This window comes from Giraffa tippelskirchi, chromosome 4, assembly GCF_054371585.1.
Source record: "Giraffa tippelskirchi isolate mGirTip1 chromosome 4, T2T-mGirTip1v1.2.pri, whole genome shotgun sequence".
Lineage (NCBI taxonomy): Eukaryota > Metazoa > Chordata > Mammalia > Artiodactyla > Giraffidae > Giraffa > Giraffa tippelskirchi.
The window spans coordinates 122,059,134-122,084,509 of NC_137278.1; the positions used below are offsets into that span (position 1 = coordinate 122,059,134).

The 25,376-nt window shown below is 36.8% G+C and overlaps 2 long non-coding RNA genes across 4 annotated transcripts in view; one reads left to right on the top strand and one right to left on the bottom strand.

Moving 5' to 3' along the window:
- The window catches only part of LOC145546654 (uncharacterized), a 239,762-nt gene extending 217,511 nt beyond the window's left edge, over window positions 1-22,251 (bottom strand). The window contains exons 1-2 of one of the 3 annotated variants that reach the window (XR_014083125.1): window positions 21,971-22,251; window positions 21,624-21,699 (exon numbers count right to left, since the gene is read on the bottom strand). This is a non-coding gene — a long non-coding RNA (uncharacterized LOC145546654). Of the gene's footprint in view, window positions 1-21,623; window positions 21,929-21,970 lie in introns of those variants that run through there. The other 2 variants (XR_014083123.1, XR_014083124.1) reach the window with 2 other exon arrangements.
- Window positions 22,029-25,376, top strand: part of LOC145546656 (uncharacterized) — an 87,108-nt gene continuing 83,760 nt past the window's right edge. Inside the window, exon 1 of the long non-coding RNA XR_014083126.1 lies at window positions 22,029-22,291. This is a non-coding gene — a long non-coding RNA (uncharacterized LOC145546656). The remainder of the gene's footprint in view (window positions 22,292-25,376) is intronic.

Sequence of the window (25,376 nt, forward strand, 5' to 3'; positions counted from 1 at the left end):
CAATGGAACAAAATAGAAAGCCCAGAGATAAACCCACGCACCTATGGACACCTTATCTTCGACAAAGGAGGCAAGAATATACAATGGAGAAAAGACAATCTCTTTAACAAGTGGTGCTGGGAAAACTGGTCAACCACTTGTAAAAGAATGAAACTAGAACACTTCCTAACACCGTACACAAAAATAAACTCAAAATGGATTAAAGATCTAAACGTAAGACCAGAAACAATAAAACTCCTAGAGGAAAACATAGGCAAAACACTCTCCGACATAAATCACAGCAGGATCCTCCATGACCCACCTCCCAGAATATTGGAAATAAAAGCAAAAATAAACAAATGGGACCTAATTAAAATTAAAAGCTTTTGCACAACAAAGGAAACTATAAACAAGGTGAAAAGACAGCCTTCAGAATGGGAGAAAATAATAGCAAATGAAGCAACAGACAAACAATTAATCTCAAAAATATACAAGCAACTTCTGCAGCTGAATTCCCGAAAAATAAACGACCCAATCAAAAAATGGGCCAAAGAACTAAACAGACATTTCTCCAAAGAAGACATACAGATGGCTAACAAACACATGAAAAGATGCTCAACATCACTCATTATTAGAGAAATGCAAATCAAAACCACAATGAGGTATCATTTCACACCAGTCAGAATGGCTGCTATCCAAAAGTCTACAAGCAATAAATGCTGGAGAGGGTGTGGAGAAAAGGGAACCCTCTTACACTGTTGGTGGGAATGCAAACTAGTACAGCCACTATGGAGAACAGTGTGGAGATTCCTTAAAAAACTGGGAATAGAACTGCCATATGACCCAGCAATCCCACTGCTGGGCATATACACCGAGGAAACCAGAATTGAAAGAGACGCGTGTACCCCAATGTTCATCGCAGCACTGTTTACAATAGCCAGGACATGGAAGCAACCTAGATGTCCATCAGCAGACGAATGGATAAGGAAGCTGTGGTACATATACACAATGGAATATTACTCAGCCATTAAAAAAAAATACATTTGAATCAGTTCTACTGAGATGGATGAAACTGGAGCCCATTATACAGCGTGAAGTAAGCCAGAAAGAAAAACAACAATACAGTATACTAATGCATATATATGGAATTTGAAAGATGGTAACGATAACCCTATATGCGAGACAGAATAAGAGACACAGATGCATGGAACAATTTTATGGACTCTGAGGGAGAAGGTGAGGGTGGGACGTTCTGGGAGAATAGCATTGAAACATGTATATTATCATATGTGAAACAGAACACCATTCCATGTTCGATGCATGTGACAAGGGCTCAGGGCCGGGGCAATGGGATGATCCAGAAGGATGGGATGGGGAGGGAGGTGGGTGGGGGGTCCAGGAAGGGGAACACATGTAAACCCATGGCTGATTCATGTCAATGTATGGCAAAAACTATTACAATATTGTAAAGTAATTAGCCCCCAACTAAAATAAATAAATGTATAAAAAAAAAAAAAAAAAAAAAAAGGATGTTGTAGAGATTATATGGCGACCTGCTCATGGTTTAAAATTTTGGAGGGAGAAGCCTAGAGCCTCTGGTAGTAGAAGAGTAATATAAAAAAAAAAAAAAAAAAAAAAGACATAACTTAGTGACTAAACAACATTCAAAACAGCATGTCACTGGAGAAGAATGAACAAATAGATCAGCAGAAGAGAAAAGAGAGACTAGAAATAGACCCACACAAATATAGTCAATTGATCTTTGACACAGGAATGAAGCAATTAGATGAAGAAAGAACAACTTTTTTCAACAAATGAGCCAGAATAATTGGATATCCACATTAAAGAAAAAAAAAAGAATCCAGACAGACTTTAATCTTTAACAAAAATTAAATCCAAAAGGATCAGGAAACTAAATGCAAAACAAAAACTATGAAGCTTCTAGAAAACAAAAGGAGAAAATTTAGGTGAACTTGATTTTTTAGATACAACACTATAAGTATAATCCTTGAAGAAAAAAAATGTATGTTAGACTGTATTAAAATTAAAAACTTCTGCTCTATAAAAGGCACCATTCAGAAAAATAAAATATGAGCAACAGATTGAGAGAAAATATTTGCAAAACACATGCCTGATAAAGGACTTACCTCTAAAATAATTAAAAAAAACTCTTAAAACTCAACAATAAGAAAACAATCTAATTTAAGAATGGGGAAAAGATGTGAGGTGATATCTCACTGAAGAAGATACACAGATAGCAACTAAGCATATGAAGACATTCAGCATCATGTCATAAGGGATCTGCAAATTAAAGCAGCAATTGGATATGACTACTCACGTACTAAAATGGTTAAAATTCAAAATATCACAATAGCCAGTGCTGGTAAGGATGCAGAGTAACAGGAGGTCTCATGCATTGCTGGTAGGAATGCAAATTGTCCAGCCACTCTAGAAAAGTTTGGCAGTTTCTTTCAAATCTAAACATAATCTTAACATATTACACAGCAATCATTCTCCTAGGTATTTATCCTTATGAGTTGAAAGCTTATGTCCATATAAGAATTTGTACATAAATGTTTATAGCAGCTTACTCACAGTTACCTCAAATGAGAAGCAACCAAAATGTCATTTCATAGGTAAATGAATGAAGAAACTATGGTATATGCCTACAATGAAATATTAATTGGTGATAAAAAAGAAATCAGTGAGCTATTAAACAACAAAAAGGCATGGAGAAAACTTAAATGCATATTGCTAAGTGAAAGAAGCCAGTCTGAACAGGCTGACTATTGTATGATTCCAACTATTTGACATTCTAAAAGAGTCAAAAATATAAAGACAATATACATAGAAGTGATTGTCAGAGGTTTGGGTGATAGAGAAAGAGATAAAAAAGTGAAATATAGGGGGTATTTTAGCATAGGAAAACCATTCTTATGATATTGTAATGGCAGATACTTGACATTACACATTTTACCCTCTTCCTTCACCCACAGGACTGTCTAACACAAAGCGTCAATTTTATACTATGGACTTCAGTTAGTAATGATCATCAGTACTGGTCCATTAATTGTAACACATATACTAAAGTGATATATGAATAACAGAGGAAACTGTATGTGTGTGTGAGAGATTCTTGAGAATTCTGTACTATAAGCTCAATTTTTTGTCAATGTAAAGTGAAAGTATTAGTTGCTCAATGTGTCTGACTCTTTGTGACCCCGTGGACTGTAGCCCATCAGGCTCCTCTGTCCTTGGATTCTCTAGGAAAGAATACTGGAGTGGGTATCCATTCCCTTCTTCAGAGGATCTTACCAACCCAGGGACTGAACCCCTATTCTTAAAGTCTATTAATTAAAAGAGCTTACATGCTATATTCTGACTCCCTACCATGAATACAACTGTTTTCATTTTCTAATACTACTTTTCCTTATCTCTCCATATATTTTTTCTTAATTTTTGTTGAATAACCACTCAATGAAGAGAGGATTATAGTGATACAAATAATGTTAACAGCTGAGCAGTGCAGAATATTATGATTACACTTTGTTTCTTGTACGTTTATTCTTTTTCCTGTAGTTTTAATTGTGCTCCAACAAGAACTTAAAAACACTTTTGATTATAAACAAACACCTGAGTTAATCAGTTCACTTGAATTCATATTTTTCTTAAATCCATATTTCTTGAAGCCCTCTGCCTCTTGCTCCAATCTGGGTTGATTTATTTCTAGGCATTCTACTCAGTTGTTTTTTCCTTGGATGTCCCTTTATTATCCTCAAACTACTATTTCCTCACTCCTTTCTGGGTCCCCTATTTTCTGAATCTCAAACCTTTCTCTTTGTGACTTGGTAATGTATCAACTTACACTGAAATTACGTTTCCCAGAATGCCCTACTTGATATGGTTCTCTGTTGGCACTGATAGCACGAATCGTTTTGCTCAAAGTTTGGAAGATGGAAGGGAAGCAGGAGACATATTTCTTACACTTAGAAGGTTGATACAAGACACTAGTTATGTTGAGTAGGAGAAAGAATCTAATAATTGAATTGTCCCTTAAATTGACTTTTTCTCTCTCCCCTTACTTTTAGCACCTTCCCCCACTTACACTTTCAGTGCCACAGGGTCACTCTATGCCCTAAATTTGTTTTCAGCTTCTCTATGGTTTTGCAATACAAATCAACTTTCTTCTCAGCAGCTTCTTCTATCTAAGTTCCATAAGGGCATAATTTTGCCTTTTTAATTCACTGCTTTATTGCTTCTCCCTCAACAGGGCCTAGCACATAGTAGGTGCTCAATAAATATTTGTGTGCTCAGATGCTCAGTCATGTCCAGCTCTTTGCGACCCCATGGACTGTAGCCTGCTAGGCTCTTCTCTGTCCATAGGATTTCCCAGTCAAGAATACTGGAGTGGGTTGCCATTTCCTATTCCAGGGAATATTCTCAACCCAAGGACAGAACCTGCATCTCTTGTGTCTCCTGCATTGGCAGGCAGATTCTTTACCACTGCACCACCTGGCAATAAATGTTATATTTAGTAAATGATAAATGTAAGTACGTAGTTTCAGTTTTCATCACTCTGCTAAGTTAGTTCCTATTTCCATCATCTAAATTTTTATTATCAACTTTTTCTATTTTCTCTTTCCCCATTCTTTTTGATTATGAGGGCAGCACCCTTTATTTTTACTTATACTCTTTATATTAACAGGGTTTTAGGACAGAGTGGAATAAATGTGCATTTTCATTTTTGCCATGCTTATGTAAATATCAAGCATTATTTTTCAACTATATTAATATTTAAAAAAACGTTTTTGTTCTGACTCTTTCTTTAGTTCTCCTAATAAAACCGTGAAACCTAGAGATGGGAACACTTGTATTTTGTTTTGAGAATTGTATGGCTTCTCCAGCTTCTACTCTCATCCATTATGCTATCATGTTTAGTATTACTTTTTAAAATCAGTAGCAGCAGTTATCCACCAGTTATAATTTTTCCATGAGGTAAGTACACTACACTTCAGGAACTCTTGGGCTTTCTCTTTTCCCTGAACTTTAAATAAATTATGACACATTTATTTTACAGCCGAATTAGGTGCCAGGAAAGATAGAAAAATCTATCTTCCACTTCTCGGACAAAGGCTGGTCATCCCAGCAGTATTTGTGTAATGACTCACTCATTATTGATCAAGGGCCTAGAAAGTCTGGGGAATTTTACATTTTCACAATTTGGGAGTAATTTATGATAACAAAAGCAACAGTAGGAAGAGAGTTATTCTGTACATTTATTGCTAAATGCAGCTGTCAAACCCAGGTGCCAAGAGGTATAATGTAAAGAATTGTGTCATAACGCCTAGTGCTTCCTGAAGTAAAATAACTCAGCTGCATAGCACTGAATAGCTTAATGGCCTTTAGCTTATTTTCTCTTGACTCTTTACAAATCTGAAAATTATAAAATCTTATGTATTCAGGACTATACTCTGTATCTGTTATTAGTGCCAAGATAATTGGCTTTCCTCTCAAATTCATTTTTCAGTTTGTTAAGCATTTCACCAGAGCTATATGACTGCTATCCACCTGTCAAAAATAAAATTTTATAGATTGACATCTTTGGATAAGCTACCTTTGATGACAAGAGGATTGCCAAGTGTCTCCCTCCTCCACAAACAGTAATGGCATTATTGTTCTAAGCAGAGGTAAGAAAAAACATTGCGCTATTGCAGTTTGAAATCTAAGTATTCTGTTGAATTCAATGAAGTATTAAGAAAAGACATAACCTGGTGTGGTAGAAAGCACCTGCCTGCCGAGTTATACCCAGGAGTGAAAAATACAAATATTTAGCAATTTTAGATGGTACAAGCCATAGAAGCAGAAATGGCTAAAATTCTAATGACCTCTGCTGTACTGGGCATTATTTATTCAATTCTAGCTGGTTAGAAAGTCCCCTGGGTCCTAAGAGAAGGGTCAGGGGCATACAGGGGACTCAAAGCAGTGCCTATTTACCAATCATTACAGAAATATTTCAATATTTTAACCACTAGTGTTGATGTACTACTGCCTTCTGGCCTGCTGCTGCTGCTGCTAAGTTGCTTCAGTCATGTCCGACTCTGTGCAACCCCACAGATGGCAGCCCAACAGGCTCCCCCGTCCCTGGGATTCTCCAGGCAAGAATGCTGGAGTGGGTTGTCATTTCTTTCTCCAATGCATGAAAGTGAAAAGTGAAAGAGAAGTCGCTCAGTCATGTTGGACTCTTCATGACCCCATGGACTGCAGCCTACCAGGCTCCTCCGTCCATGGGGTTTTCCAGGCAAGAGTACTGGAGTGGGATGCCATCGCCTTCTCTGCTTCTGGCCTGAGCCATACTAAATTTGAATTTCTCTTACAGCAATTTCCTGTCATGTGACCCAAGGACAGGTCCTTAACCTCTCTGAGCTTAGTTTCTTTATTTGTTTTAACAGGCAACTTTGACCGGGCTGTAGCTCACATGTGTCATTTTGCAACACCTGACCAGATTTTCTAGGTGTGTCTGAGTTGGACAAAGACTCCCTAAACCTGTGTTCTCTGGGAAGAATGACTCTGCGGTAGAAATTAAAACTTACAGAACCACACCATTATAGGAGCAGCAACTCTGCTATGAGCAGAATGCTGTTCCTGGTGTAGCTAAGACATCACTTCTACAACTATCAGTTCCAGCGTCTCACTACCATCACTAAGTTTAAGAAGGCTTGAAGTCAAATTTTTCAGCCATTGGTAAAGTTATTATGAAATGTTACATTTACTATAGTCTACACCTGAAAATGGATGTCTTCCCTTTTGTTCTAAATAACTCAGTTCTGAATTAAATTCAAATCTTACATCAGTGCCTCTGCTTCCCAGGTGGAGCAGTAGTAAACAATCTGCCTGCCAATGCAGGAAACACAAGAGACGTGGGTTTGATCTCTGGACTGGGAAGATTCCTTGGAGGAGAAAGTAACAACTCACTCCAGTATCCTTGCTTGGAAAATTCCATGGACCAAGGAGCTCTGTGGGCTACAGTCCATGGGATTGCAATGAGTCAGACACAATTGAGAGATTGAACACACACTGAACACAAAATCAATTCAAAACTTGCACCAGTGCATCTGAATATATAAAATTAAATCCCATTTAGAGTGATGGCTATAGGGAAATCGGGAATTTTTTTTTGGCCACATCATGTGGCTTGTAGGATCTTAGTTTCCTGACCAGGAATTGAACCTGGGCCCTGACATCAAAAGCCCAGAATCCTAAACATTAAGCCACTGGGGAGCTCCCTGAGAATCAGGAAAATTTTTAGCTTTCTGATCTCTGCAATACAAGAATGCAACTGAAAGGCATAAGCGAATTTTGACCCTGGAAGCAAAGATCATATGTAATATACCATCTTAAATGCCACTTCTATGTTAAAAATTCTATGGCTTATCATAAGGTATCTGAATTCACATCTGTACAATAACTTGTCCAAAGTTTTCATAAATAACTTGCAAAGAATTGCTAACATGTTTATGCTGACAATTTACAGATCATAAGTTACTTTGACAGATGAAAACTACAAAAGCACAATATTAAAAGAAAAATTGCCCTAAAACAGACAATTAGGATTTATACCCTGTCCTTGTCCTTGAAGTCAATCTGACTTATTATTTAGATATCAAAATATTTGAATTTATTTCACCAAAGACTTAGTTTCTCTACCACTTCAATAACAAGTAATTTAGTATTAACTTTAGTTAGCAAGGAAACTTTTTTTTAAGTAATTTTGTCTGTGATAGCTTTGAAATATATTGATGGCTGATGTATCTTTATAAAGATGATGAGCTATATAGACAATCTTGAATGAATAATAATTATTTTTTGTATTTATTAACCATTGAATTAACTTTCTTGTGTATAAAAGGGCAAAAGCTTCAAAAATAAAACTCAAATTGCTTTTTCATTCATTTATACAGGATTATATAATTATGTAAAAATTGAGCCATTCTTACTGTAGACATATATTGCCAAAACTTTTGGCTAAATGAGTTTCATTCTTTATTGATATAAGATAAGCTCTAATCAATGGGAGCCATATGTCAACTGAACTGTGGGGATTTTGTAATATTAATTGCAGTTACTAATATATTCAATTTATAGATTTGATTAAACTTATTATATAAAACTGTCATATTCTAAACATATGTTTACATAGCTAGTATCTAATAATCTTACTGCTTCTAAAATAGAGTATTAGAAAATCCAGATGGTTAGGGATGACTATAGAAAAGGTGTTAGAAAATATAGTCTCTCTGTTATATAGAAATATAAATCTTGTAAATCAAGAACTAGTTTAGGGTCATTTGTATACAGTCACATTCTGGAATTGATGACATGCTCTTATTGACGTAAAAAATGGTTATAACCTAAGAGTTGAGAGTTACGTTTTATTCAGTGAAAAGTTTTAGTACTTAAGCCTGGGAGACAGCATCTCAAATAACTCTGGGAGAACTGCTCCAAGGAGGTGAGGGGAGGACCCAGGTTATACAGAAGTCTTGCAACAAAGGGCAGGTAGACTGAACACCAAAAAGATTATTGTTAATGAAAGAAAACCAGATATCCCAAGTTAAGGAATTTAGTGCTTTTCCATGTATGGGAAGATGCAAGAGTCTGGGCTCACTGAAATTATTACTTCCATATGCATCTCAGCTGTCTGGGGCCAATATCCTGCGTTTCTCACATCCTGAGTTCCCCCAGTGCTCACAGTAAGGAGTGGGTGCAGCCACATGGCTGCCAGAAATGTAAGGTATTCTCCTCCACCCTGAGTGCCCTTAGGGCTCAGGAATTCACAATGGAAAGGCTGGAATCAACCAATGACTGTGACATTCTTATTGACTAATAACGGCAGGAAATACTCCATTTCTCACTCTTAAAGAAATAGTATTGGTTTACATGTGTTTTGAATCAGCCATAACTAAAATAAATAAATTTATAAAAAAAAAAAAAGAAATAGTATTGAACTTGAAAATTTCTTGAGAATTGTAAGGCAAATACTAAGCAATCACAGTTTTCAAATTTAAGACATCTCTCAGAGGCAAAATGGACACAGGCAGCACAGGGGTTATGGAGGTGGAGTTGGGGGACTGTGTTACTGAGAAGAGTTGTGAATTTTTGCAGATTATGTGTGTGTGTAAAATAATCATAAGAAAAAAGTCATTGAAAGGAAAAGTAGTTCTTGAAATCTTCCACTTGCTATCTCTCCTGGTCTCTCTTTATTGTTGTTTTACTTTCTCTATTATCCCAGGCAAGGCACAGGTGATTTAAAACAACCCCATGCCTCTCAAATTCTTTTACAACTAGTCTAATATATGTCATTTTGAGGGACTTTTAAGCAAATGACTTTATTTGCAAGAGTGCGGTAAATTATAAACCAATTTGGAAGTTATATATAATTTATGAAATCATGTAAGAAATATGAAGAGAATTTATAGGCATAAAATCATAGAAATAAAGAGAAAATAATTGTCCTTTAAATTTCCCCATCATTGGGTGAATTTGAATTATGAGGTTAAGAGAGCTCAGATGGGAGATTAGCTTAGCTCTCCATGAATTAAGCCCAGTGTGTGCTTCTAGGCTATAAATTAGTGGAATGAATCCAGAAATGAAATGATGGTTGATTCTCAGGCAATTAAAACAAAAAGGAAAAAGCTAATCTTAGACAAACTGAACAAGCTTTCTTCCCCTTGTCAACAGTATTCACAGGAAAACACACACACACACACACAAAAACCAACCTTTTTTTGTTGTTGTTAATTCTAGTGGGCTGATAGTGGTAACAGTAGAAGGCATTTTTCCCCCAGTAAACGTGATTGACTCTTAGGTTACTTTTATACCATTGTCTTCCTGTTTTGATGTTTGTGAAAGCCCAGTTTTCTTCAGATAGATAACTATATCAATAGATAATAGATAACTCTTTCTTAATATGAGTTTGTACATGTTGTGCTTTCACACTGCATCTTCATGAGGAACATACAGTCTTATCTGATCTGCATCAAAATACCAATGACTTTGAAGAGGGAATTCATAGGACCTGGACTCCATCTTAGGCCTGTTTATGCTGATCATGCTTGGCCACCTCTCTAATGAACTCTAAACTCTGTGCTTAGTGCCTATGGAAATGGCAATAAAAGAATAAGACCCCCGCCGGACAGGGGAACCTTGAAGATCATATCCAGATTACTCATCGCCTAAGAGAAAACATACACTAATCACCCCTGTCTCTGGACAGGCCATAAATTTTTCTGTACCTATTGGAGTGTAACCTTGGGCTTATTGATTATTGGCCAATTGTTTAACTGTTTGAACACATAACACATAAATGATGAGATTATTGTGATTGTATTTACCCTTCCTTTGTTTATGTAAGTCTCAAGGAATTTGGGGTGGTGAGTTCGGACACGTACACATGGGGTATAAAAGATTTTCACAAATGCTGGTCGGGGTCCTTGGCTAAGAGAAGACTCTGCCTTGGGCCCATCGGTGTAATAAACTGCACTCCACTACCTGCATTGTCCTCCTGAGTGAGTTTGTTTCCCAAAACGCGTGGCTACAACAACTTCAGTAAACTTGCAACAGAATTTTTCTCAAGATTGAGAACAGTAGAATATATATATATATATATATATATATTTTATTCTCTAAGTGTATGACTTAAAAGCTAAGACCACAGAATCAGGAAAGCAGATTAGTAAAGTATTGTCACGATTTGTAAAAAGTTGAAAAGGGCTTCAAGGAAAAATCATGCTGTACATAATCTTTGTTGTTTTTTTTCCTCTCCTCTGACCCAGGCCCCTTTGAACCATTACCTCAGAAAATACATTGCTCAACCTTTTACTTCCTGAACAATGCTGTTTTTCTGTGTTTATAAAGTGCACAGAATAAATCTGCTACCAAATACCTCTAACTATACACGTTTTGAACCTATTTGATAAATTAATTAAATTTAGTTATTGAATCCTTTGTTTCTCAATTTCTTTGTTGATAACAGATCAGACTAGAAAGGCATGCATATGGTTGATAAGAGCCTGAGTTAAGCATCAAAGTGTTTATACTGTTCCATGAACTCATACAACAAAGTAGTGAATGTTAGGAGTACACAGGACTCTTAGTAATAATGAGACATCAATGGAAATACAATCATGTTTTTTGAGTCTCAATTTTTTTTCCCCCTTAGAAGTAATGGTTTTGAATTGAAAAAAGCAAATACCTTTCAACATGTGGCCAGTCTTTCACATGACATTCTTTAAGCTCACTTTGATTTTTATTGTTGCTTCTTTACACAACCAAGAGCCTATAAAGACTCAATGATTCTGCTATGTTTGTGCAGTTGGGTCAAATGTATTGAAACTGCCTGCAGGAGAAACAGGCAGTAGGAAAGAATTAATTCAAATCATGTTCTTGTGTAAAATAAGGCATATTTCTTATCATAGCTCAGGTGTTCCGAGACTGAAACTACACAAATGAGCCAATTCTCATTTTGGTCTGTCATATAAGTCTAAAATTTCACCATCACCTCATTCTTGGATCTGATTTTGTAGCCTACTTCCAACACTTTTAAAATTTAATTCAAGATAACAGGGCAGTACATATGTGTATATATGTATTTCTTAAAAAAATCATACACTGCTGGAAACTCTCCAAGAAAACAGAAAATTAAATTGCTTGATAAGTCATTGTTTTCACATGACGATTCTTCTACAAGTACAGATATGGTACATAAAAATTACAAACTGAAGGCCATCAATCTCATATCTGTGAGTCAGACTTTGAAATTAATCTCTTTTCTTCAACAGATCTCATAGTGACTACAGTCTGGCTGTCATTCCACCTCATCTTCTCCTAACAGAGAGACCGTTCGGGAACACCTTTTGAGTATACCGGAAGGTTATGAGTTAAATCCAATGTTGGATTCTGTTCCCTAATTAAAATATCTCTTTATGACTCAAAGAATTAATGCTTTGAAGACAAATTTTTGGTTATTCACTTTCATAAAAAGAAGATCCACCAGACAGTTGATGTGTGAGGAAATCTGCTATTGTTTAATACACAATTCTTGTGTAAAAGGTTTAGTCCTGTTTATACTATATGAGTGGTGGTTGTCAATATAATCTGGTCTCTCTAAAAAGTCACTCTATCATCTGAGCTTCAGTTGAGTTAGATTCATGATATGATGATGAGATTCACAGTAGCATGATAGGAAAATGAGGACCTGGACCCAGCTGTTGGGCTTGAGGCTGAGAGAACCATTTACAACTTAAGAAGTGGCACTTGATGGGTTTGTTGACAATGTAGGTAAAGGTAACTTCCTTTATGAGGAAGAGGTGATTAGCAATTGTAAGTCCACTGCCACCTCCCAGAGGAACAGGGTCCTGGGCAGTTCCTCACACAGAAGTTGATGCATCAAGGGAAAGGCAGGGATGCAGTTAATTCATGAAGCTTGAGGCAGAGAATGTGGCCTTGGGAAGAAAGTAAAAATTCATTAATGTAATTGGGACCAATAATCAGGGTCTGGCTAAATTAGTTGGGACAACAATTTGCTACTAGTTGCCCACATAGTGAACCATAACATTGAGTTCTCTTGCCTTTGACAGAAACTATTGTAGGTTTGAAATGAAAACAAGAATGACAAGGTTCCAGCTGAGATGAAGAGAAAAATCAGAGGAGGGGAACTAGGTAGGACCCAACAGTACAAGACAACAACAGCATATATACATTTAACTTACAGAAATAAATAGCTTTGCTTACTTAAAAGATTTCATGGGAAATTCTCTTTCATTTTATTTATTTATTTATTTATTTTGCTTTCAGTGACCTAATGAAAGAGGTTGCAAAAGAGAAACAAAGGGCTACTCAAGGCCTTTTTCAAAGACAATTTTGACTACATATGATTTTTGTTTAACATGCTCTTCTTGAATACAAACTCTATGCAATACGTGATTTCACTCTAGTCTGCTAATATAAAAGGAGAACCAGGAAGAGAATTTCTGTGGTTACTGGAGGATGCTGCTTTAGGAAAACCAGAGAAACAAAGAACTCTTAGTAGATGTTCTTGGAACCAAGAAATAAGTATTTGTCTTTTCAGCAAAGACTCATTGAAGCTGAAATATGTGCCACAGGAACCAAGAACACAAAGAAGAATGACGTAAGCTGCCTGTCTTGGGAAAGAGCTGTGGAATGAAAAGCTGTGTAACTAGATAATTGCAAGACAAAATCATAAAGGCTGCAATACAGTCATTAACAAAATACAGAGGGAGTTACGGCAGGTAGCAGCTCCTTAAATTTGTGGTATGGATGGCATCAGGCTAGTAGTGACTTGATTCACTGGTATAAGGAAGAGTCAGGCATTCTTGACAATAAAAGTACCTTTCACTTGCATAGGAAATTAGAGTTTTCAAGGCATTTTCAATAAGTCATCTTATCTGCTACACAAAGAGTCCATTAATGCAGATATTTTCCTATTTTACAGATGAGGAAACTGGCCATGAGCAGAAAAGTGACATACCCTAGCCACCCAAGAAGGTAAGTGGGAGGGCTGAGTCTCAAAATCATCAGAGGGCTTCCTGGTACATCATGCATGGTTGCCTTTACAATCATGCAAGTTGACTTGAAGATACTCTGACTCTTAACAATTTAGCAAAGCAGCATCAGTGTAGTGACACTCGTTTTAATCAAACTTTAGACAAACACCTCTGAGCCCTCTTCTCAACAAGGCCTCGACTTTGGGTGTTGTCTTTGGCTGTATAGTCTGCTGCTGCTGCTGCTGCTGCTGCTAAGTCGCTTCAGTCGTGTCCGACTCTGTGCGACCCCATAGACGGCAGCCCACCAGGCTCCGCCGTCCCTGGGATTCTCCAGGCAAGAATACTGGAGTGGGTTGCCGTTTCCTTCTCCAGTGCATGAAAGGGAAAAGTGAAAGTGAAGTCGCTCAGTCGTCCGACTCTTAGCAACCCCATGGACTGTAGCCTACCAGGCTCCTCCGTCCATGGGATTTTCCAGGCAAGAGTACTGGAGAGGGGTGCCATTGCCTTCTCCGGCTGTATAGTCTAGTGGTAGCTAAATTCCTGCTTAAATCAGTTTAATGAGACTCCTACCACCTTCAATATATGATCAAATTCCTTATCTCCCATGACTGATATCTGATAATCCTAGCTTGCCTTCCATAAGAATTCTGTTAAGTCAGGTTAGCAAGAATTCCCCTGCCCTCGATGTTTCCTCTCAGTAATTTTCCATCCACTAACCCTCTCACTCTGCTGTTGACTATAAATCCCCATCTGTCTCTGCTATATTTGGTGTTGAGCTTGATTTCTCTCCCCTGTTACAATAGTCTTGACATCTATTGAAATAGCCTTGAACAAAGCCTTTCTTGCTACTTTTACAAGTGTCAGGATAATTTTTTCTTTAACAATAGTATTGTTAGAAGATAAACTAAAGCATATTAAAGATTTTAAGAGTTTATTTGAGCAGAAATAAACTTGAATCAAGCAGCATCTAATCTAGCAGATAAAAAGGAACTCTAAGGAGCTGTACACAATTAAAGACTTTTACAGGCAGAAGGGAACAGGAACAAGGAATTTATATCAGGCAAAGGGTTGGTTACTGCAAAGCTACCTTCCTTTAGGGATAGCAAGGACCTGTTACACAGATGACCTAACTAGTGCTAATCAGGCAACTTCTGACTGACTAGTTTAAAATGCTATTTCTGGGAGAATTTAAAGTATAATTAGAGCCTCGTTTGGTGATGTGGGATTTAACAAAAGGAATTCTATTTTGCATCACTTGTCTTGTTTTTAAAAATTCTCCCCTTTTTATCAGCCTCTCAGTCTCAGAGATATGATCAACTTTTAAGGGGTTAACTTTACTCTCAGCTAAAGTTACTGAGCATTTACTCAGTACTTTAAGTTACTTTACTCTTTACTCTGGCATTCTTAGTTTTTGTTGAATCTCTGTGTGGCATTCACAGACCATGATGCTGAGTTCACATTCTATAAGTTGGTCATTCTCTCTCTCTCTCTTTTTTTTCCCCCTAATGTTCTAGTCTTAGGGAGACTATTTGCTTGGGGTGAGTTGCTGCAAATATGCATTTAAAGCTTTTGAGAAAATAGAGCACATCAGGAAGACTACTGTGATGATTATAAGCAGAATAAGTCTCAGTTTCTGGAGTGTACTTCAGAACCATGGTCCCTAAGACTTAAACTATTAGATTAAATCAAAGAAAGACCCCAATGAAGGAATCACTTGCTTAAGCCAGCTGACTTGTTCAGTAATCTTACGTAAAGTGAAAGAAAGTGAAAGTCAGTCAGTCGTGTTCAACTTTTGAGACCCATGGACTGTAGTCTGCCAGGCTCCTCTTACCATGCAATTCTCCAGGCCAGAATAATGGAGTGGGTAGCCGTTCCCTTCTCCAGGGTATCTTCCCAACCCAGGGATCAAACCCAGGTCTTCCGCATTGCAGGCGGATTATGTAGCTGAGTCTCAATTTCCCCAGAAGTTTCAGTCCAAGTGCAGCATAGTGCTGACCATAGTTCAAACACCTCCTTGCTCTGATCAAAGATATCTGATTGTCAGGCGCTATCCTATTATCAATAATAACTTTGGCCAGAGAGTCTAGGGATTTTTATCAGGGATCTACAGCTTTACCAGAAGATTCTGCAATATATTCAAAAATGAGAGAGAGATTCCTTATTACAGCTTCATTTGTACTTACTCCTAGCCAAGACAGTAGAGATCTGTCAAAGGAAACTAATTTTGAAACATCTATGCTTCATGGTAATTCTCGTTTGAGTCTGTGTCTCAGGACTGGAAAGGTGACAGCCGTGGAGGTCAGTAAAGTGTAAGGCTCTAAGACTGCACTGGTGGTTTTATTCTGGTTACTCTTGCCTGGTGATCCCCTCTTTGTCCACAGCCTGAATGCAAGGTTCTGTTAGTTTGAGTTTTTAACCAGAGACAGGGGAATGGACCATAAGGATTAGGAGTTTGACATGATAGAGAGGAAGCTGAGTTTGTTCCAGAGAAACGGAGACTTTGGAAACTAGGGAGAAGCTTGTGATGGGAAGAACTACAGGATCACTAGTATTGTGGCAGACCCAAATGTCATTTGGGGGTTGGATTACCTATAGCCTTACAATAGCCTGAGATGTGAACGGTGACATTATTTTTCTAGGCCAGAGGAAGAAAAAAAGGTGAACAAAAGAATTATTAAGAGTTTTATGGCAAACAAATTAGGAAAAGGATGGTCAGAGAGGGAAGGAGAAATGGAAAGAAAGTCTTGAGAGGAAATAGTCTAACTCAATGTCAGCTACTTTTTCCTAGGCAATTTGATATTGAGGCTTCTAGCATTTGTACAAGACCAAATGTCAGGTGGAACGTACGTCTTCAGTTGTGAAGTTTCAACTCATAATTTGGCAGCGGTGTCATTGGTTAAAAGTGCTTGGTAGAGTTCTTTCCATAAGTCTTACTTTTGCAAAAGCATTCGAGTAAAAGGACAACATTCTGCAGATGACAAAGACTTAAGAATGTCCATGGTCAAAGATTTAATGAATACATTGTAATAGAACTGACAATGAAATTTGATTATTTCTGTGACAAGCAATATGTTAAGATAATAACTGGAATGGTGATTGAGAATATATCAGAATACATCAGATTTTTAGAAATTTCATATAATTTCTAGACCACTTTTATTGGTGACCTGCAAACATACAAATATAAATACAAATACATAAGAACACATCATCACTTATTGACAATTCTTCTTGTGTCATTTAACATACCAAATAAATACAACATTTCTAACTTAGCATCTCTCTTTTACAAGGAGAGAGGCAAATTGTGTGACATTCTCCAGGGGCCCACTGGGAAATTTCAAAGTTAATTTGAGGTGAAAAATACTCACTCCATTTAAAATTTGATTTTGAGAAGTTGTCAAAACATCAAAAGGTTTGAGCATTTGAATGAACAGGGTCACAGATTATTATGAAATAACAATTATCTATTTTACTAAAGTGGCAATAGATAATTTTAAAGGCAAATAAAGATTACATAGTTGTAAACAGAATTTAGCTCTTGAAATATTGAAAAGACCAGGTTTTCTAAAGTAATGCAAAACCTGATAAAGACAAAGAGCAGACCAATACTCTAATAAAAATGTATTCTTCTCAATGGGACCTAATTAAACTTAAAACTTTTGCACAGCAAAACAAACCACCAACAAAATGAAAAGACAATCTATTGAACTGAGGAAAATATTTGAGAATGATATGATCAATAAGAGGTTAATATCCAAAATATATAAGTAGCCCATATAACTCAAAAACACAATCTGATTAAAAAATGGGCAGAAGACCTGAACAGACATTTTCCAAAGAAGATATACAGATGGCCAACAGGAACATGAAAAGATGCTCAACATCACTAATGATCAGAGAAAGGCAAATCAAAACCACAATGAGATACCACCTTACACCTGTCAAAATGGTTATTATCAAAGAATCTACAAATAACAATTGTTGGCAAGGTTGTTACTATTTGTAACAATATAGATAGATCTGGAGGGTATTATGCTTAGTGAAATATATCAGAGAAAGAGAAATACTCTATAGCTTATATGTGGAATCTAAAAAATAAAACAAATGAATATAAGAAACATACTTACAGATATAGAGAAGAAACTAGGGATTACCAGTGGGGAAAAAGAAGGGGAGAGTGGCACGATAAGGATAGGGAATTATGAGGTTAAAAATTGCTATGTATAAAATAAATAAGCAACAGGCTACATTGTATGGCACAGGGACATATAGCCATTGTTTTGCAATAACTTTAAATGGGAGTATAATGTATAAATATTGAATCACCATGTTGGATACCTGAAACACATACTGTAAACCAAGTACAGTTCAGTTCAGTTCAGTCGCTCAGTCATGTCTGACTCTTTGCGACCCTATGAACCGCAGCACGCCAGGCCTCCCTGTCCATCACCAACTCCCGGAGTCCACCCAAACCCATTTTCATTGAGTCAATGATGCCATTCAGCCATCTCATCCTGTATCGTCCCCTTCTCCTCCTGTCCTCAATCTTTCCCAGCATCAGGGTCTTTTCAAATGAGTCAGCTCTTCTCATCAGGTGGCCAAAGTATTGGAGTTTCAGCTTCAATATCAGTCCTTCCAATGAACACCCAGGACTGATCTCCTTTAGGATGGACTGGTTGGATCTCCTTGCAGTCCAAGGGCCTCTCAAGAGTCTTCTCCAACATCACAGTTCAAAAGCATCAATTCTTCGGTGCTCAGCTTTCTTTATAGTCCAACTCTCTCATCCATACATGACCACTGGAAAAACCATAGCCTTGACTAGACAGACTTTTGTTGGCAAAGTAATGTCTCTGCTTTTTAATATGCTGTATAGGTTGGTGATAACTGTCCTTCCAAGGAGTAAGCGTCTTTTAATTTCATGGCTGTAATCACCATCTCCAGTGATTTTGGAGCCCAGAAAAATAAAGTCAGCCACTGTTTCTACTGTTTCCCCATCAATTTGCCATGAAGTGATGGGACTGGATGCCATGATCTTGGGTTTCTGAACGTTGAGCTTTAAGCCAACCTTTTCACTCTCCTCTTTCACTTTCATCAAGAGGCTCTTTGGGTCTTCTTCACTTTCTGCCATAAGGGTGGTGTCATCTGCATATCTGAGGTTATTGATATTTCTCCCAGCAATCTTGATTCCAGCTTGTGCTTCCTCCAGCCCAGCATTTCTCATGATGTACTCTGCATATAAGTTAAATAAGCAGGATGACAATATAGAGCCTTGATGTACTCCTTTCCCTGTTTGGAACCAGTCTGTTGTTCCATGTCCAGTTCTAACTGTTGCTTCCTGACCTGCACACAGGTTTCTCAAGAGTCAGGTCAATTCTAATTTTGGACCAGTGTACTTTCAAAATGAATATGCATTTTTTTAAAAACTTAAATAAATCCACTTCAATATTAGTCAGCTTGACCACACATATTCATCAGCTTGACCACACATGATTCCTTTCCCAAGATTCCTTTCCCACAAACCTTCTATAGCTTTTTCACATCTGTTCAGATTTTGTCCTTTGTTCCTTACTCTTTTTTTATTCTCATTCTGGAACAATCAATTATTCTACTTTTCTTACCTACTTTTGATACACTATTGTTTTCTTTCCCCCATTTTAAACAGTCTTCATTACATATATTGATTATAAGTCTTAAGCCTTAGAATCCTTAATCGCTAGAAAAAACTAAGACATAAGCAAATGAGGGTTGTCTTTTACAGTATTATGTGCACTACCAAACATAAATACATTTTATAATGTATATTCTTCCTCATAGTAAATTTTCCAATGTGGCAAAAAATATGTTCAACAATAAACTCAAATATCTTATTTCCTATATAAAAAGGAAATCAAAAGTAGATATATCTATGTTCAGTTAATATTTTAGTATTTATCTTATTTGGAAATAATCTAGATATTCAATTACTATCCGTCATTCAACTTATCTGAGTATCACTTTAAGATTTCAAGTTACCAAAAAGACTTTGGAAACTATTTTTAAGTAAACATACCAAAAGGCATAATTATTGTTGAATAGTTCATTTATAAATTTAGTTAAATTTATTTAATTTACTTGTTCCTAACAGCTATGTTTACTTATGAAAATCTGATAAGATGTTAAACAGTTATCCACCACTTTATCTTTCTTACTGGCAAATTTTGTAACGGAGACAATGTGAGCTTATTTGACTTTTAGTAAACTTATTTAGAATAAAAGTTCTATTTTTAATGCTGGTAACTCTAAAGTCATGTCTGGTTTAATTAAATCAACAAACAAACTAGCTTTTATTTTCTGAAGATTATCCTAGATTACATGAATTTGAAAAATATTTGGGTTAGTTTCTACATTTTTGAGAGTATAGTTGAGTTACATAAATGCTTGTCTTTAAGCCAATTAAATAGACCTCTTTACAAATTAATTTTGGTGATGCAAATGGAAGTAGAAAAAAATCACACATAGACATACATAGACACACAGAAACACATCTTACAGATTTCATTTTAAGATTTTATCCATATGATAGGTATAATAATACAAAATCACTAGTTTATAAAAGAACAGTTGAATTTGAATTCTGTTTCTCACAGATGAAATAAGTGAATATTATTCACTCATACAATAAGAATGAAATTTTGCCATTTGCAACACCATGGATGGACCTTGAGAGTATTACACTAAAAGAAATGTCAAACAGAGAAAGACAAATGCCATATAATCTTACAAATACCATATGAAATCTTAAAAAAAAAAACCCAAAACAACAAACAAACCTTTAGCTTATAGAACAAATAGGCGGTTGCCAGAAAAATGGGTGGGTAGGTGGGTGAAATAAGTAAAGGGGTCAAAAGGTACAAACTTGCAGTTATAAAATAAATAAATCAAGGGGATGTTCTGTACAGCATGGTGATTATGGTTAATACTATATTACATGAAAGTTTTCATCACATGAAAAACATTATATCTATTTATGGTGATGGATGTTACATTATTTCCAATTTTTTCAGATGATATAACTGATTCTCAAAGAGTAACCTGCCCACACTAACTTATCTAGAAAGTGAACCTCTGATTTATCCCAAAGTCTGTGATCTTTCCTGTATGTTACATTAACCAAATCCCAACCAAAACTGGGATTTGGTTCTTAGTAAAATCAAATACTGTATGATGATAAATGCATGTAAATTTCAACTGGTATAAGTTTTAACACTGGGGGGGTAGGGTAGTTAGAAAATCAGGTACTGAGAACAGTGATGTCTTTTTGCTCCTATCTTACCGTTGAGCAGCCATTTTGCAATAGAACTAAGTATAAAAACGATGACTTGAGACTTTGACTTGTCTCTCAAACCACTATCTAAGGGTGGGTCAAACTAGTATTGATTTGGCTATATTAAGGAGTCAATTAGTTGTACTCCTTTGACTATATTAGGGAGTCAGGGGCTTCCCTGGTAGCTCAGACAGTAAAGAATTCGCCTACAGGAGACAGGGTTGGATCCCTGGGTAGGGAAGATCACCTGGAGAAGGGAATGGCTACTCACTGCAATATTCTTGCCTGGAGAATCCCATGGACAGAGGAGCCTGGTGGGCTCCAGTCCATAGGCCTGCAAAGAGTCTGAGACAACTGAGCGACTAACACTTACCTTTTCACTTTTCACAGCTGATTCATGTTGTTGTACAGTAGAAACTAACACAACATTATAAAACAATTATCCTACAATTTAAAAAAATTCTATGATAAATCATAATGGAAAAGAATATTTAAAAAGAACATACAGGAATTAACCACATTGTAAATTAACTATACTTCAATAAAAATTTTAAAAAAAGAAAAGAATGCGTAATTGTCCTTGGGATAGAATGGTTCAGCAACCAATGGGTATCCGAAAGCAAATTCACAAGTAGCGATTCAAAGATTTAATTCTTACACATGTTTTTTGTCTGCTAATCTCAAAGAAAAAGACAACATGAAATTCTCCCTTCCTCTTTGAACCAGGCACTATAGATATCTAGAGCCCTAGAAGAGCTGACTTTGATAAGAATTCTTACTGTTTGCGGGCTTCTGTCAGTTTCCTCAGGATGCTGCAGACTCTGGAGCCAGCGGGGTGTGCCGGCAGGTCTCATTCTGGTCATGAGAAATTGAAGAGGAGGGAAAATCGTTTTTCCTCTATGCTTTATATTGAGTGTTCAGCTGAGACCCCTTTTTCTTTTAGGCGCCTCCTAAGCACGTAAACTAACCCAGGTTACAAGTTCTCTGTTGTGGCCGCTGTAATTCAGGATTATCTTCAGTAAAGTTAACATGCTTGCTCGGCCTCAAACCAAAACTGTATCTTACGCTGGGCCTACTCTGGCTTAAGCCGGAACCAGTCAGGGCCAGAACCAATCTAGTTTCTTACCTGTCTGTGGTCCGACCCTTGACCCGGTCGGCTTTCTAAGTCGCACTGGTCCAAACTTAGACCCGGTCTGGTTTCTAAGTCGGACCCGCTCCAACTCTGGCTGTTTCCAAATCCGGCCTGGAAAAGAAATTCTCAAATGAACGCTGAAAGCTCCTAAGATAAAATCCGCTGAGGCTCCGCCAGACTCATCTCTTTCTGAGGCGGGAGATGCCCAGAGTTCCGGGCTCAGCAGGTGCCATATCTGGTTGCTGGTTGCTCATGGGACCCACGGAGTCTCCTTCGGTTCCCGATTCTTACATTTACATATAGAACCGTTAAAAGGTAAACTGAGGCACAACTAAACATTTCAAGAGTTTATTTGAGCAAAAAATCAATTTGAATCTAGCGTCGAGTCTAGCAGATATAAAGGAGTTCCGGAAGCTGTTTGAAATGAAACACTAAAATAGAAGGGAGAAGAAATGAAAATACACTAGGCCGGGAAACAGTTGGTTAATGCAAAATTACTTTCTTTCAGGGGTTGGCAGGGGTCTTTTAGGCAGATGACCCCACTGGTGTTGACCAGCTGGTTCCTCACTGACTGGTTTAAGGTTCCATTTCTGGGAGAACCAAAAGTGTGATTAAGCCCAGTCTGTTTGGGCCTAGCATGAGTAACTCCATTTTGGGCCTGTTGTCTTGTTTTAGCCGTATCTAAAATTGGAATTCCATGTATAAACCAGCTGAGACTAGGATAATATAGAAAGAGTAAATACTTTTCTTCCATGAGAAATAAAAAAATGTATTTTAAGCTTCTGGAAAGTAAATAGATCTTCTTTATATACGCACTAATTATGGTGAATTTGTATAAATGTTTTAATTAATATTTTAAAAATCCATGTGTCTATATTTCGCATGTCAATTAATTTATATTTGTCTTATAAGAATTTCATATTAAAAATATTATATTTGTCTTATAAAAATTCATTTTCTTTTCATAAACAGTAAATGCCTAGGACCAATTCTTAGTTTATGATTTGATATTAGTCTTAATAAATTCCTAACTATAGTCGTAAAGTTATTCATGACTAATCCATTTGGTTTGTTTTATCACACAAGCGAAGGGCAGCGTTCACCACTGAGAGACAATGGCTAGAATAAGCAGTAGAAATGGCCATTCCCTTCCAGTCTGCCTCCAGAGGTTTTGAACCAGGATAGGAGCATCTCATACCACCCCCTATGGAAGAAAAACACTTTTCCCTCCCCTGCCTTTTCCTTAGATGGGATTATTTACTGATGGTAAATACCTAAGACCTGAGTTAATTTTAACAAATTGAAAAACCAATTCACAATTTCCAAAACTACTTTTTAAATCTTATATGTAATACTAGCTGAAAAGAGTTATCTACTTCCCACTCTAGGATTATATCTGTTTTAATTTCTGTGGGGAATTACATAAATTTGTAGATCTAGTGCCTGCCCTGGAGGAACTTATAATCTAAAAGTAGGAAGATTAAACAAAATGAAAAATAGTTGGAGGCAAAACCAATTTGCACTTTGCTATTTTTAGAGGCTCCAGGGAGAGCAGAAATTTTCATTGCAAGTGACACTGATAACTTTTGAAGAAGAAAAAAAAATCAATGCCTTTTTATGTTGCCAACTTAGTGGACTCTGTGATGTGAGCTCTAAAGAATGAATTTACGAGGTGAATAACAAAGAATTCACAAGCTTGGAGGAGATTTTCAGTTGAGATTTTCAGAAAGGAAAGAAGAGAGACAGACACAAACATTACATGGGTGCATTTTTGAGAACCAGGAAATGTGCAAGTATCGTTCCCCTGGCAACCTTTGTGTGGAGTTTCTGAGTTAGCACAGCAGTTTCTCCTGCTTTCATATTGCGATCAAGAACTTGATTGTTTTCCTTAATGTGATTATTTTGCGTTTCTTCTCCTTTTTTCTCTTTCCCCTTGTGCTTGTTTTACATCAAGGTCTAAATTCTTGTTCTTCTCTATTTGTCAGAAGTGCAAATTCTTGGATGCAAAGTAAGAACTGAAGCAAAATGAAAAGGAAGTTTTAAATATTCAAATTTCAGAAAGTGAATATACGTTTGTGAAATCAGTTTTTCAGAGGGAGCCCAAAGAGGAATTTCTGAATAATAACAAGTACATTATCCAAATCCTATTATCTTAAAAGGTAATTTAAATTACAAGCAGCCTGACTATTGGCATGCAAGTTATATGGCAAGTAAGCAGAGTTGTATCTGGCTGTAAAATTTTAAAAAACACAGTGTGTCTTTTGCCATCACTTATGTTACACAATTAGTCTAATTGATGTTTCCTCCAAATGAACCCTAAATGAAAGATCACCCATTAACCTTTTCTTGGCTTTGCTTATCTCGCTTCAGACTTCTACCTTGGTCTTGGCTATGACCTTTCTTATTACATTTTGATTCCATGATTCTTTAATCTCCCATCATTCCCGATTTAATCAAACCCTATCACTTGTGTTTTGTTTTGTCTTGTTTTGTTTTAACAACTCTTGATCTTGTTCTGTGAAGCACTGCTGGAGAAATTCAGGCGAGCTTGCCAATTGAGTTCTGTGCAATTAGGCCCTCCATGTTGTTCTGCTATCTTTTTATTCTCCATTAACTCACTTCCCAAAGCATTTTCTTCAGCAGTTGTTCAAATCCTTTTTCAATTCCCTCCAACCTTCAACCACACTATTATCTTTTTCAGGCTAAAGACTTTCCCTGTTACTTGATTGATGGTACAGAACTTAAGGAGTTTCTTTCCCAAATCTTATTTCCTTTAAAAATTTCCCAAGTTTTCAGCAGATGACCCCAGCAAGAAAAAAAGGGGAAAAAAGGGCATAACGCAGAATAATTCAAAGACAAGTGTTTCAAGGAACTCTACAAATGTAGGAGCTGCAGGGTAGCTCAGGGCTAGTGTTTAGGCCCAAAGGGACAACTGAATAGAGCAGCTACTGGGTTTTGAAAAAGGAAGTTTCTGTAGAATTGGCCAGCTTGAGTGAGTGGAACAGTTCAGCCAACTCAAGATGACTCTAAGATGAGCAGGCCAGAACCTAATCCCTCTCTCACCCTTTGCCTGTTCCTCTCCATTGTTTACTGATGGGATCCATGGATCAGCTTGCCAGTGCAGACAGTGGGATGATGTTTGGAGGGACAAAAATAAATCATCTAGTGTAGACTTCAACAAATGTTTATGTTGTATCTATCATGTAAAATTATCATTTTAGGTTTTATAAAGAAATAATTTATCCTGCCCCCAACTTTTATAAAAGCTCAGAGCCTATAAGTGAAGATGTATATACCTTATAAGTGTAAGCCATGTGCATAAGGCATATAAATAAAAATATGTATAAAAAATTCAAGAGAAAAATGTTATAAAGTGAAAAAGTGAAGTTGGCTCAGTCGT